Source organism: Staurois parvus, unplaced genomic scaffold (assembly GCF_062004578.1).
Source record: "Staurois parvus isolate SC_StPar_1 unplaced genomic scaffold, SC_StPar_1.0 ptg000298l, whole genome shotgun sequence".
Classification (NCBI taxonomy): Eukaryota; Metazoa; Chordata; class Amphibia; order Anura; family Ranidae; genus Staurois; species Staurois parvus.
The window spans coordinates 4,588,821-4,601,602 of NW_028318094.1; the positions used below are offsets into that span (position 1 = coordinate 4,588,821).

Sequence of the window (12,782 nt, forward strand, 5' to 3'; positions counted from 1 at the left end):
AGATGTCCCAAATTCTGCACACCACGATGCCAAACACTCGCTTGCGTAAAAGTATCAAAAGCACAGCTGTGTCCAGGCCCCACCCCAGGCACGTTTTACCCCGCCCATAAGGCTTAGTCATGACTAAGTCCTGTGGGCGGGTTCAAATGTGTTGGGGCATGGCCCTGACAGAGCTGGACTGAGGCTGTTTTTACTCAAGCGACTATTGGGCATGCTGGTGTGCAGGATTCGGGACATCTCCCATGCTGGATGCATTGTTATTGAAGTACATAAAGGAGACGTACAATCAAAGCTGTTTTGGCTGTGGGTCACAGGGGTGCAGCTTGTTCTGCACTCCTGTCAGGGGCATCCCTAGGGTTGGTGTCACCCGGTGCCGGAACACTAGGTGACACCGCCTCTCTCTCTCTCTCTGCCCTCTCTCTCTCTGCCATATTTCTCCCCCCCCCTCTCTCTCTTCCCTTTTTCTCCCCCCCTCTCTCTCCCCTATCTCTCTCCCCCCTATCTACTACATGAAGCTGCAGTGCTGTCACCAGGGTCCGGGGATTACACACTGACCTGCTGCATACTCTGCCCATCCCTCCAGCCCTCTGACTTCTAGACCTATGGCAGGGATGTGGACCCGCCTCTCTTCTGAAACTCCGAGGAGGAGAGGTGTCCATAGTGCCTGCCTCACTGTCCTTCCCCTCAATGCTTGCTTGTTTCAGCAGCGGCACATACAGGGATGGACTGAGCCTCTCATGGGGCCCTGTAGTGACCCTGTGCCTTCGGTCAGTCCGCCCCTGGTAGAGGGAGTCTGGTGTCACCCCGTGCATAAGGTGTCACCCAGAGCGGCAAACTCCCCTGCACCTGCCTAGGGACACCCCAGACTCCTGTGACCTATTTTCAGCCAACAAAGGGCTAAAGTCCACTGTTGGCTGACGTCACTCAGCCAGTCCAGGCTGGGGGAAGATCCCAACCATATAGTCCACCCAGGAGCCTGGACCTGCACCTGGCTCAGCCTTTCAGTAATCCACTGAGATTCTGAGCCAGTTGCTCCTGCCCCTCCACAGCCTAGAGTACAAGTGAGTGCTGGGGGGGGCAGAGCAGACAGTGGTGACAGTCACCACTCTGAGCGATCAACAGTGTCTGATCACTTAGTTCTCATCCTTAGAACCAGCGGGTGACAGATGCAGCATCAGATCAATTCTGCATCTACTTAGGTAAGTATAATTTTTAAAAAATCCCAAACTTATCTTTTCATACAATTTTGACTTCAACAATCCAACTCCTGATGTAACCATATAACAAGCTCAAGCTAGAATGTACACACGCAGGTGAATAAGTCGGAAAATTGACTCCTTTCTCTTTCTTTACCTCCCTGCACAGTTCAGACTGGCCTTACTAAGTCATAGATAAAGAGAGAGAGAGAGAATATGAAGGTACACAGCTTCTGTTGTGCTCTCGCATTAGAACAGTGTTCATTTCGTCGACTAAATTAACACTATTTAATCGACTAAAATATATCTAAAAGTAAAACAATTCAGATGACTAAAATGGGACTAAAACTAATATGGCATTTTAGTCAAAAGGCTAAAATACAACTAAAGCTAAAATGGCATTTTAATCAAAAGACTATGACCAACACTAAATCAAAATTTGACCTCAAAATTAACACTCCACTACCACATGAGTATAACTAGGGGGCATCTACGAAGCTGCTAAAAGAAAAAAAATAAGAAAAAGACCTTTCTTTTTTTTTCTTAATATTTAACATTGGTAATATATTTAGGTAATATCTGCAATGGCGTTACAACCAATACAGTTTACAGTTTTTTTGGGTTTTTTTTAAGTTGCGCTTCTGTTTGTTAAAAAGCAATATTTTTGTTTGTTTATGAAACTTGGTTCTATTTATAAAGATGTTATATATCACAACGGCTAATCTGTGTCAATAGTGCATGTTCAATCCTTAACACCATAAACAATTACATTTTTATTCCAGGAGAATATAATGAATTTGGCAGTTCTAGATGCTTAAATAATGCATTACAGTTTAACTAAACCCATTAGATTTTAGTCAACTAAATTGTACTGGAGATTTTATTCGACTAAAATACAACTAAAACTATAACAATTCAGATGACTAAAATACGACTAAAACTAAAATGGCATTTTAGTGAAAAGACTAAAATACAACTGAAACTGAATTTTTTTTTAGTCAAAAGACTATGACTAAAACTAAACTGAAATTTGATGTGAGAATTACCACTGCTTTAGAAAGCTTATAATTCCCAGTGTCAAAGTGTTTTTTTACATCAATTTAAAAATGTATACTCTATAAAATAAGGTTGAACCCAAACCATTAAAATTTACCTTTGAAGTGAAGTTATGTCCAGCCTATAAAAATTCAAGTATTTGCATTGGTACAGTCCGGGGTCAGGCTCGGAGATCAGTAGCTATACCGTAGAGAGGTTCATATCGACCATCAGAATAAGTACTGTACCTGAGAAGGTCACCCTGGCAGATGATGCAGGCTCTCTCGAAACGTGGGGTTTAAGCATTAACCAGTCTTCACCAGAGCTTCTGATGATGGAAATGGGTTTTGTTGCGTGATAGTGCCAGGTTGTGATCCTCATGATCGTCACATCAGCACAACCCCTGGCAAAAAGTATGGAATCACCACTCTTGGAAAATGTTCATTCAATTGTTAAATTGTGTAGAAAAAAAAAATCACAGACATGCTTCAAAACTATTTTAATTTACCATTCCAACCTTCTGGCACTTAAAAAAATAAAAAATAAATAAAAATGTAGTAAATTGCAACTGTTTTTGCAGATCAAGCAGAGGAAAAAAATATGGAATCACTCAACTCTGAGGAAAATATTATGGAATCACAATATAATTTGCAGTTCTAAAGCAAACATCTGCATCAGATTACATCTGCTAATTTGTCTGCAGTTAAAAAAGAGTGCTTGCACGCCTTGGTGAGCTGTTGCACCAAGCTGATTGACATGAATCATGGCTCCAACACCAGAGATGTCAGTTGAAATAAAGGAGAGTATTATAAAACTTCTGCAAGAAGGAAAATCATCACGGAATTTTGCAAAAGATGTTGGTTGCTCCCAGTCAGCTGTGTCTAAAATCTGGAACAAGTACAAATAAAATGGGAAGGTTGTAAAAGAGAAGTGTACTGGTAGACCAAAGAAGACATCAAAGCGTCAACATAGAAAACTTAAAGCAATATGCCTTGAAAACAGAAACTGCACAACAAAACAAATGAAGAACAAATGGGCAGAAACTGGAGTCAAGGTCTGTGACAGAACTGTAAGACATCACCTAAAGTAAATGGGATTTACATACAGAAAAGCCAAACAAAAACCATCATTAACACCTAAACAGAAAAACACAAGGTTATAGTGGGCTAAAGAAAAGCAATCATGGACTGTGGATGACTGGATGAAAGTGATATTCAGTGATGAATCACGAATCTGCATTGGGCAGGGTGATGATGCTGGAACTTTTGTTTGTGCCGTTCCAATGAAATGTATAAAGACGAGTGCATGAAGAAAACATGCAAATTTCCACAATCATTGATGATATAGAGTTGCATGTCAGGTAAAGGTACGGGGAAGAGGACAGTCATTAAATCATCAATAAATGCATCATTTTATATTGAGATTTTGGACGCTTTTCTTATTCCATCAATTGAAAGGTTATTTAGTGGTGATGATGATATAATTTTTTAGGATGATAATGCATCTTGCCATAGGGCAAAAGCCATGAAAACTGTCCTTCAAGAAAGACATATAATTTCAAAGACATGGCCTGCAAATAGTCCAGACCTCAATCCAATTGAAAATCTATGGTGGAAATTAAAGAAAATGGTCCATGACAAGGCTCCAACTTGCAAAGCTGATCTGGCAACTGCAATAAGAGAAAGTTGGAGCCGGATTGATGAAGAATACTGTTTGTCGATAGTTAAATCCATGCCTCCGGGAATTCAAGCTGTTATAAAAACTAGAGGTGGTGCAACAAAGTACTAGTGGTGTACTGTTGTTGGTTTTTGTTTCACGATTCCATAATTTACTTAGAATTGAGTGATTCCATATTTTCTTCCTCTGCTTGGTCTGCAAAAACAGTTGCAACTGAGTACAGTTTTTTTTTTTTGTTTTTTTTAAGTGTTTCTTAAAGCCAGAAGGTTGGAATGTTAACTGAAAATAGTTTGGAGGCATATCTGTGATTGTTATTTTTTTCTACACAATTAAACAATTGAATGAATATTTTTCAAGACTGGTGATTCCATACCTTTTGCCAGGAGTTGTAGGTGAACAAGCCAGGGTCCAGTAACAGATGTAGCAGGTAGTGATCAGGTAGAAGCGTAGTTAGTGAACAAGCCAAAGGTCAATAACAAGTGGTTTCAGGTTGGGATCAAGCGGAAGCATAGTGGAGGAACAAGCCAAAGGTTGGTAACAAATGGTAGTGAAGATAAGGATAGCTGCAGGCACCGAAGGAACAAGATATTGGCTAGACAGAGCACAACATTCATTCATGGGATGGGAAGACCAAAAGAGTTCAAGGTTCACCAGAAACAAGATTCAAAGCAAGATTGTCGAAGACATTGGACAGGGAGCTCTTCAGCATCTCAGGTGGCACAGCGAGAAGACACCACAGATTTCCCAGGTTTAGAAGCAGACACTGACATGCATATTATTAACAAACAGTATATGAACTTTAAAAGAAGCACTCACTGATCCCTGCAGCTGCAGGTACTGGGAAACTATCCATCCTCAAAATTCACAGCAGAAGCAATGATGTTGTTTAAATAGTTCTCTCAATAGCTCAGGTCACACTGCTGCCCCTTCTCAGAGATTCTGCTCTGTATTTATATTAATATTAGCAGGCTATAGAGTCCCTGCTGGGAGGTAGGAGCAGAGTGAACAACATCAACTGTGAAATTTGAGGATGAATTGCTCCTCAGTACCTGCAGATGCATTGATCATTGACATCTTGTTATAAAGAATAACGATTGCTTATTATGAAAGTTAATACTTGAATGTCCATATTAAGTCAGTACTGTTAGGAAAAAATCGCTTTCTCTAGTTCATATACCGTTCAATGCAATCAGTTTCACTGTATTCTAACAGATGTTTTTATATAGGATACTATAAAATATATAAAGGCAAAAACTAGGAAGCACATCTTATCCTTCCAGCTATTACCATCAAAACAAGAACATGTTATACAGCATACAATGTTACAATGTGGACACTATTTAAATTCAGGTTATATTTGCAATAAAATATATCAATTCAGAACTTGAATCAGACATTCAATAAAAATAATTAATTTTCCCAAACAGAAAGATTAACAAGAGAAACTTTTGTTTATCCTTACCCACTTATGCAGAGTGCCAGCAGGATCCAGGTGATTAAAACTGCAGTGAGCACATTCATATATTTCAGTTTTGGAGGAACCACAATGTGTACTGTTCACCCAGTTTCCACCAAAATACATTCCAAAGTTCCACTGTACAAGAAATGTTCAGCACTCACTACTACAGTATCTATCATTGGCTTATCTAGTAGTGTCCAATGAAGAAAGGAAATACTGCTTAGGTAAACCAATCAACATGAAAACCAGACACAGGTGCACACCCTGGCTCGCCACCACGTACACATGGAAAAGAAGAAGGGTTTGGCTGCACACCGAAGGTATGATGAAAAAAGTGAAGATGGTTTGCTGATTGGCCAAACCCTTCTTCTTTTCCTTATACAGTAGTGGTGACTGTGTGACATTTCCTATTTTACAATTTTAAAAATGATAAAATAAACAATCTCACGTAGACACACAATGATCATGCAGCTATATAGAAAAAAAGGATCAGTGCTGATTTCTGTGCAATTATACATCTGGAAGTTTCAAATATGCATGAACATACTATCAAGGAGTAGGATATGTAGATCAGCTGGCTCTATATAGCAGTGTATATATATATACATATGATACAGAAGGGGAGGTAGCTACAATGACAGCACAGTAAATATAATATACATTATAAAGGAGTAGTTAAAATAATTTCCGGATTAAATTCCATTGATTAAGACAGCACGATAGCCAAGAAATCCATACATGAAATAAAAGACAACAGGCAGGCTATCACAATTTGCTACATTCTGTGCACTGCATATAACAACAACAAACGCAGAACATCACATTAAACTACCCTTTAAGCAGGGATTGGTTATCTCCGAGATGCTCTGATAAAGGAGACAGGTAAGGAAAAGAACAAAGAGTAGAAAGAGAATAAGGAAGGAAAGGAGCTAGGGAGTGGGAAGCTGAGTAAGAAGAAAACATCGCCTGCCACTGAAAAGGGAGCACCCCCAAGAGCACACATTACTGAATAATGATAACTGAATGCCAGAGGGTCTTAGTATTTGAGGAAGAATAATTGGTCATTCCAATAATAACTACACTGTAAAAAATGACAAGTGGGCTGTTTAGAACAATGTTTTACAAAAGAGAATTACAGTATATGTAGCTGTAATGTGGGAGTTGAACCATATAAGCCAAGTGTTGTAGAATTTATCATCTCCTTCATCTGTAATGACAAAATGAGATCTTTCATTTTACCCATATCTGATTTATCTCTCTATCTTAATTCTTGACCATGGTTGAACTTTTTCTGTGCTCATTTTCATATCGTTTATTAAATGATGGTGGGGGTCTATACTTCAGAGAGATGAGCTAGCCGTTGGAGAAACTTAAGCAGCTAGGGCCATAAGTTCTGCTCCTTGTGTACCAACAGCTTAGACTTTGCATGATCAGTCTACTCCTAACTGGAGAGGCCCAGCAGAACAGTAGATCTGGAAACTTATAAAATACAAAATGCTTCCCTGTAACTTGGAAATTAAGGAGGAAAGATTTTCAAAACAGGTATGTGGAATTTTAATAGGTAGACTTTAAATACCGTAATCACAATTTTGATCATGCTAGCAAGTCCGTTCCAGAATGGCAAAATTACAAACAATGTTAAGGGAATGTTTTATTCAAAAAGAAGAAGCAATATGTAAAATTTTGTAAACACATGTAGCACTACCTCCTTAGGACTTGCTAGAGTTTTGGGTCCCCCTATAGTCCTGCACAGTCAGGCAACAAGCAATAACTGCAGACCTTGCACTCCAGAGACAGTAAACAGTCCTTGTACTTGTTTTTTGGGTGGGATTTTATAAGGGGATGATAATTTTGGTTGGAGATCAGGGATACATGGGATGCCCAAGGACAACTTCCTGGAACTATGTACAAGTAGTCAGAAAGAGTTTTCTCTTCTCTTCTCTTCTTGGAGAGCTAGCCAGCTTCTCCTTGAGTACATCCTCAGACCACAGATGAAATCTCTCTTCACCCAGCTGCCCAAGGGGATCCCAGGCCAAGAGGTCACAGAAGCTACCACCTGAAAGAAAGCAGTCCCAGATGGAGGCTAGTCGGGTTTCCCACCTGAATGCCCTTTCCCCTTATCCGGCCCAGGGGATGTGAAGTTACTCACTCAGTCTCTCCTGCAAGCTTGTGGGTTGGTGGCTGCCATCAGGTGTTATGCTGGGCTGGCTCCTTCCCTGCTTCTCAGGCTGTCCTCTCTAAGTGGATGTTGAGGCTGAGAGATCCTCCTTTCCAGCTCCTTTAGCTGTAAGTAGGCCCCTCTCCTGGACCCCCTCGCAGGCGCCACACACCATCCTGCTTAGTTCATCTTTCACCCAAACTCCTGCTGCTGAGCAGGGCTGTCCTGACCCCATGCCAAGCCTCCTGCTTGGGGATTGGTCAGGATCCCTTGAGAGTGTAGACCAGGCACTCCTCACCCCCACCCACTGAATTCTATAGACTTCTCCAAGTCTCTAGATCAGAGGGATGTTCCAGAGAGCTGGTCTGCAGAGCCTCTTAGCCCTGACTGAAATTTGACCCCCTCTGACTATGCCACCAGGCTGCTACTCAGCCTCTAACTAAAAAAAATCACCTAGCTCCCCCTAGCTACCTAGGAGGGCACTAGACATGTTTTCTATGTTAAGGGAAGAGTTTCAGCAAGCAGTATCTGTAGGACAGGAATGTTGTAGGGTATAGGAGGAGACAGCATATGCAGGAGAGGAGTATACAGTGTATGACAATGGGCAGTCTGTGTAGGAAAGGAGTGCAGAGGGTCTGGCAGAGGTCAGTATGTGCAGAAGAGTGCAGGAGTATGTGAACTCTCAGCCAGGGAAGGTGAACACGAAAAAATAAATTGCAGACATGAGAGCTGAAGGAAGGGGCAGCTGGGCTTATAGTTGTATAGTTGGAGGGGTTGCAGTGGTGGGGAGCATTAGTATGCTGCTAAGGAGAATCTTTTAAGGTATGATATGGCAGCAGAAAGTTAATATGAGGACAAGTGGTGAAAGGTGAACCCAGAAACACAAGCAAAACACCCTTGTGCTAAAACTAGAAATAGGCATGTGAGCAGGGTGCAGTGTGATGTGGCTGCGGTAGGGAGCACACATGGGTGGATTGCAGAGAACAGAATGTATTGAAACATTCCAACAAATTACAACAGCTTCGGCAGGTGAGCACAGCCATCCAGCAACACATGTAAAACTCACAGCAGCAGTCCACAGGTTCAGAGCTATGCTGATAGCATCTGCAAGGAGGAGTGGAAGTGCAGCCATTCCAGTCCAACCCCAACTGGGAAGCTACTCAAGGAGAGGCAAAGTTTCTGTACTGTTGTGTGCTGTCCCTAACAGGCAGGAGAAGTGTCTTACTCTTACCACTCGCAAAATGTGCCCCGATTTGGGGGGGAGGACAGAAACTTAAAATGGTTGTAAACCAGGTGATACACAGAGATGAAACAAATCCTCTTACATAAATTGTACTTATTTATCTGCAGCCTTCTCTTCTCCATTCAAACTGCTGAATTCTTAAAGCTTGTCTGAGAGGTCATAAAAAAAGAGGGGAGCTCTGAGAGCTGATTGGAGGGAAGAGACACCCCCCCCCCCCGCACAGCTCACAGGAACAGAGCTGAGGCTGTCAATCTGCTGGAGGTCCCTCCCCTGTCACTATTTTCCTCTTGGTGTCCGGAAAACCTGTTAGAAGTGACTCATGCTGATAACAGAGGAGTGAAGCAGCAGATAGAAATGACACTTAGTGCTCTTAAATGAGACAAGTACGCACTATAGAGGGATATGCTTCATTCATATTTCATGTCTGAGGTTTACAACCACTTTAAATAAGCTCTACCTTCACCCAAGATGGCTACGGGGATCACAAGGGGGCTGGCATCCAATCCGAGAGCTGCTCTCAGGTACCCACAGGAAACCATAAAGGAACTAAGTTCCCCCAGGACTTTCTTCCCCTGCTGCATTGCTGCTTGGATCAAGTGCCACCTACAGTGGGGAGTACAGACTGCACCTGCCTACAGGATTGCTAGATCAGCTTTAAACATACTGTATATAGGACTGGAAAAAAGGATATGATATGACAAAAGTATTAAATAAGTGGATAAACTGGATGGGAAAGATGTTTTTGTAAATTTTCACACCATTGTGATGCGTTAGTGCACAAATATTAATTCACATTATGTTAAAAAGCAAGATAGTCATTAAATGCAATAGTGTAATGGGCAATGGTGACATAGTATAGAAAAAAAGAAAAGGTACATGCATAATATAGCCACGTTCTCCAAGAAAAAACTGTAAATCCTATATAAAATTGACTGATCATAAATTCCAGGGTTTTGCAAATTCAACCTTGGAGGTGCACAGTGATGATTTTGCATGATTCACAAAGCTGCCTGAAAATATTGAGACTCTCTTGTAGACTTTTTTTCTACTTTTTTTCAGTAAAAACAGGCATAAATTGTAAGAATTGGTCAAGGGGATTTGTTGTGGCAGGAGTGGTAATATTTGATTTATTCTAGTAGGAATATTTAATTTACCATGTAAACTAATTTTGAGTAAAATAAAAATATAACAATTTTAAGTGATTGTTGGTAATTTAACCACTTGCTGCTCCTGCACAGTAGATTTACAAGCTCAATCACGTACATATACTGTATTTGATTGAGCCTGCACTTGTTTAGGAGCACGCAGTGGGCCCCTCCTGTGACTGTTGTGTCCACCAGACACAGCAGATCAATGTTATGCTCCATGTACACGGGACACTTCTGAACGATGGAAACTGACTGCTGGAAAACGTAGGTTAAGAATCATCTGTTTAGCATACCGCGTTTATGCGCGTTTATGAGCATTTGCGTTTAGAAGTGTTTTTTAAAAATAACCTCAGGAAACCTTCCAAAATGCCCAGAATGCACTGAAAAACAGTAAAAATTAACTATTTCAGACATTTTGAGAGAAATAGAGAGAGCAGAAGCAGAGAGAGCAGTATTTGTTGAGATTAGCTGTCTTTTTTTTTTGTGGTGTTTGGATGTGTTCCAGCTCATTTCTGTGCAGAAATTATTGCAGCAGTGTCTAACATATTTTCTTTCATGCGAAACCTCAAAGTATGGTGTTCCAGGTCCATCTGAGTACTGGGAAAACGCTTTGCATGCATTTTTCATTATGAAAAAAAGCTCTGGACAGCATCTAGAAATGGAAGCGTTAAAAATTAAATTTCAAACGCCTATAAACGCAGTTTACATGTATTTACAAGCATTTTGCATTTGAAACGCTGATAAAATCTACTGCTGAACGCAAGTTTTCTGTGTTACAAAAAAACGACTGTAAACTCAACTGCCTGTAAATGACTGTAAGCAATGATGTGTACATGGACATATAGGAAAACATTAGGGAGAGTTCAAGGGCTCCTGAAAAAAACACTGAACAGCTCCTGAACATGAGTTTATCAGCTGCAGTGTACATGGAGCCTTATCAGTAACTGGATTTTATGCAATCACTATGATTGGTCAGACTGTGTGATTCCTCAGACTGTCTACTTTCCAAAAAGGTGGTAATTGTACTGTCCTGTGATTTTAGGGCCTCAATGAAGTGAGGCCGTCAGTACATGGAGACTGATCAATTTTCAGATATACATATATGCCGTAGTTTGTAGATGCTATCATTTTCACACAAACCAATTAATATACACTTATTGGGATTTTTCTTACCAAAGACATGTAGCAGAATACATGTTGGCCTAAATTTATGAAGAAATTAGATTTTTTGATTGGATATGTGTAATAACAGAAAATAGTAGAAAATGTCAGGGGTTTTTTTTCAAAATGTTCGGTCTTTTCAATTATATAACAAAAAATAAAAACCACAGTAGTGATCAAATACCACCAAAAGAAAGCTCTATTTGCGTGAAAAAATAATAATAAATACAATTCATTTGGGTACAGTTTAGCATGGCTATGCAATTGCCCGTCAAAGTATCGCAGTGCTGAATAGCAAAAAACAGCCCAGTCATGATGGGGTAAAACCTTAAGGTGTTACTAAACCCAGGACCCTGCATTCACTATATCTGGTCTCCTACAGCACGCAGACCATGGACTTGCAATTATTTTAGTAATTATAAACTGCTAAATACCTTTTCTCATCAGCAGTTAGAGCAGTCTTGTGACTTCTATCAGTGTCCAGCAGAGCACTGGTTAAAGCTTAGGAGTAGTTTTCTTTCTGCTCTAGGAATATAGAAAAACCCCTGAGCTCTGTCTGGACAGTGCTGATTGGCCCTGTGCTGATCATATGCACTCTTCCAAGAAAAAAAACTCTCTGGCAATACACACCAAACTGAGCATGTGCAGAGTGGCTCCACACCATATACCTTATCAGGAGATAACAGGGGGACACTGGAAGAAGGAGATGGTCAGAGAAGTCAGGATCAAACAGCCTATTTACACAATGCAGAGGATTAACCCCTTAGGTTCCACAGTGAGTATAACAAGCATGCTTTACTGCATATACAGACTGATTTTACTGTCGTGGGTTTAGTAACACTTTAACCACTTGCCAACTGGGGCAATGTTGCCATTTTCCACATACATGTTGAAATTTGTATTTTTTTGCTAGAAAATTAATTAGAACCCCCAAACAATATATGTTTTCTGAAAGAAAACGCCGTGGAAAATAAAATGGTGGTTGTCGCATTTTTTCAATGACACATGATATTTGCGCATCCATTTATCAAATGCAAATTTTCAGGAAAAAATGCACTTTAATCTAAAAACACAATATAATACAAAACACTAGTCACAACATCCAAAAGCCATCTCCAGATCTGCCCCAAGCTACATTATTATTATTATTATTATACAGTATTTATAAAGCGCCAATAGTTCGCTCAGCGCTGTACATTACAAAAGGGAGACAGAACATGTGACAGAACAATACCAATACAATGCAAAACATGAGGGGATCAAGGGCCCTGCTCTTTCGAGCTTACAATCTAGGAGGGAGGGGGTGGTGGCACAGGAGGAGATAGCTGTGGGGGATGGAGTGGTAGGAAGAGTGGAGGAGGTCGGCAAGTTAGCAGGGGGTGGGGTAGGCTTCCCTGAAGAGATGGGTTTTCAGGGTGCGCCTAAAGGAGAGGAGAGTAGGTGATAATCTGATGGGTTGGGGCAGGGAGTTCCAGAGGATGGGTGACACCCTGGAGAAGTCCTGGAGGCGGGCATGGGAGGAGGAGACCAGGGAACTAGAGAGAAGGAGGTCTTGTGAGGAGCGGAGTGTGCGTGCTGGGCGGTACTTGGATATTAGGTCAGTGATGTAGTTCGGGGCAGTATGGTGGACAGCTTTGTACGTCAGCGTTAGGATTTTGAATTTGATCCGTTGCGCAATCGGAAGCCAGTGGAGGGATTGGCAGAG

General features: G+C 41.0%; 1 protein-coding gene across 5 annotated transcripts in view; it reads left to right on the forward strand.

The window, feature by feature from the left end:
• GRIA1 (glutamate ionotropic receptor AMPA type subunit 1) overlaps positions 1–12,782 on the forward strand; it is a 382,121-nt gene that overhangs the window by 243,889 nt on the left and 125,450 nt on the right. The window lies entirely within an intron of this gene.